We start from the raw sequence: 2,980 nt of genomic DNA on the forward strand, positions 1-2,980 counted from the left end.
TCCAGCCTGATCTAGGAGCTTTTTTTGAGGAAGAATGATATCAGATGAGAATAACAAAAAGATGTTATTATTTAGTCTTCAAACGGCTGTGGGGACCTTCACAGCAAACCCACCCCAAAAATGCTGAGCTTTTCAAGAATTCTTGAGACATTTCCTTATGATTAACAAACTGGCTTGGGGGGGGGGAGGGGACAGATATCAGGATAAACAGACACTTCAATGAATGGAATCTATAACACTATCTAATTCTCCAGGGCAGTGGTTCTCAACCTTCCTAATGCTGCGACCCTTTAATACAGTTCCTCATGTTGTGGTGACCCCCAACCATAAAATTATTTTCGTTGCTACTTCATAACTGTAATGTTGCTACTGTTATGAATCGTAATGTAAATATCTGATATGCAGGATGTATTTAGGCGACCCCTGTGAAAGGGTCCTTCGACCGCCAAAGGGGTCGCGACCCACAGGTTGAGAACCGCTGCTCTAGGGACTGGGATGAACTGGTTTTAGTTACATGCTTAACCAGGGAATGTTTTAAATGAGGGATACGCCTACGGGACGCTCGGCCAGTCCCAGTCCCGGTGTGCGGGCAGCCATACCAGCTCCAGCTGCGGAGGAAGGGAAGTCAGGAGCATCCCTCAGGCCAGCCCGCAGTTGCCGCTCCTGCTGCCGGCCGGGACACTCGGGGTTTCTATCCATCTTCCCCCAGCAATTCTACACCCGGCGAGGGTTTTAATTTTCTATCTTGATGAAAAATGTGTGGTTTACACACTGTCGCAGAACAAATAGAAACGGGATTTATGTTGTACAACTTACATGGGTTGTTTGAGATTTTTCCATATGTCTTCGACAGTCCTATCACATTTCTGACAGTTACATTATTTTTTTTTCTTTCTGGGAAGTTAAGGAGAGACAGAGAACAGTTATCCCCCCTTCTCCACTGAGCCTAGCTTGGGAGTATCAGTGTGCAATTTGTGGACCTAAGCATGTGTGTCTATCGTGGAGAGGATTTTTGCATGAAAGTGCCCAGAATGTGTGTGTGTGTGTGCTGGGCTCCAGTGTGTGTAAGTGTATATGTTAAATGTGGTCATATGTGTTATGGTGTGTGTGTATCTGCAATAGCTACAATTCGCCAACGAGATGTTATTCCACTTCAGATGTCACTAACGACCTATCTTCCTCCTGACAATATCCTGCACTGATCACACCGGCCCTGCCCACCGTTAGGAAGAGTTGCCTCGCTTTCCACGTCCCCAATTCCACGTGTTTTCAATTAGTTTCACATGTGTGTCTGTAAGTGTGGAACTTTAATTAAATATGTGAAGAAAATACTCCCAATTATTAATCAAGGTACATTCCTTCACTCTGAGCTGCGCTGTTAAACATGACATCAATCCCAATCCTTTCACTAATTTCTTTTTCATTATTGAAGCAGATTTACAACTTTGAAGTCAGGGCATTAGTGTGGGTTTTTTTTTCCCCCACTAGGAAATTCATCTGTATCCCAGAATCAGCTTGTAGCTCAATGTAAATTCGGTGTAGAATTTAGTCAGTTATTAAGTGGATTTAAGTGGCTGAACCCTGGTGTAATCTGACCAGCAATGCATGAAGGAAAGAGTTGGAGGTGTAAAAAATGTCAAATAGCTTTCTCAGATGCATTAAACTATTAATAAAGATAAAACGATCTTTATGTTTGGGGTTTAGAACATCTCTTTTATGATATCGAGAAGCCACTTTGATTCACGACTCGTTGGCTCCGAGGTCTGGTGTCATTATTCAGAAGGTGTCAGGAGGAAGGCCCGGACAAGCTCCTGGGCAGGGGGAGAGGTGGGGAGAGAGGCGGAGTGTAGGGGCCGGGGCCCAGCTGAGCTGGGCAGGGAGATGTGACAGGGAGAAGATGATGTATCAGGCAACTGACAACCACGCACACACCCTGTGGAGCCCTCTGCAGGGGACATCCGCTTGGTCCTGGGATGTTTCCTGGGGTGGTCCCGGCCCCCTGCAGAGGGGTCAGCCCGAGGCAAAGTGGGTGGGTGGGTATGCGGGGTATTCTCCACGTGTCCCCGACCACCACCAGGCCACCCCTTCTCTCTGCCCTGCTCTGTATCCCAGGAGGCTGATGTCTGTGGACCTCATCACCTTGACTCCCTGGCCCTCTGGAGACGGGAGGGAGAAAAGAGCGAGAGGGCTGTGATTCATAACCCACTCCCTCCTTGCCTCACCCCTGGCAGTTCTGTCAGGGCTGCCTCCTAGAGGGTGCACCATCTTGCAGTCCCTCTCCCATGGCTCCTGCTCTTTCTCCAGGTTGGCAGCCTCATTCCCTCCCCTTTGCCCCTCAGCCCAAGTAAGGGCTCCCCTTACCATCCCGTGTAGGTCCTCCTAGCGCTACGCACACCTCCACAAACTTCTCAATTGACCTGTGTGAGTGGCCAACCATTTCCTCCTGGGACCCTGACTGTTTCAGAGGCGACTTCCCAGTGAGAACCCGACTCTGGCCCTTCCGGAGCTCTGCTTGTGGGGAGACGGAAGGCGGGAGGAGGGCTCAGGTGGAGTTAGCAGGACAGGGGAGCAGGGAGCCAGGAAGGAGCCCAGGCCTACGCGGCTGTTCTGTGAGGAGCACAGGTGCATGGCGCCTCTCCATCAAGGCTTCTCAGGTGTGTCACTGCTTGCCCTCCACCCCCTCTCTCATAGACATTGGTTGGAAAGCTCCCAGGGCCCAGGTTCTATGCTAGGGAGACCCTGCCCTTGGCGGGTGTATAGTCCAGTGGGGGATGCAAACCAACTATTTGATCCTCTGTGTTAATGCCACTGGGGGCGGGGGCACCAGGGCTCTGGGACGAACATAGGGGAGGCACTGGGCAGAAGGGCAGGGGAGGGAAGAGTTCCTGGAGGAGGGGAAAATCTACACTGAGAACCTGAAGGATGAGAAAGATGCCCGAGGGGAGGACTTGGGGGAGGGCACAGGGAGAGTGGTATTCTG

This window comes from Myotis lucifugus, unplaced genomic scaffold (genome assembly GCF_000147115.1).
Source record: "Myotis lucifugus unplaced genomic scaffold, Myoluc2.0 scaffold_472, whole genome shotgun sequence".
NCBI lineage: Eukaryota > Metazoa > Chordata > Mammalia > Chiroptera > Vespertilionidae > Myotis > Myotis lucifugus.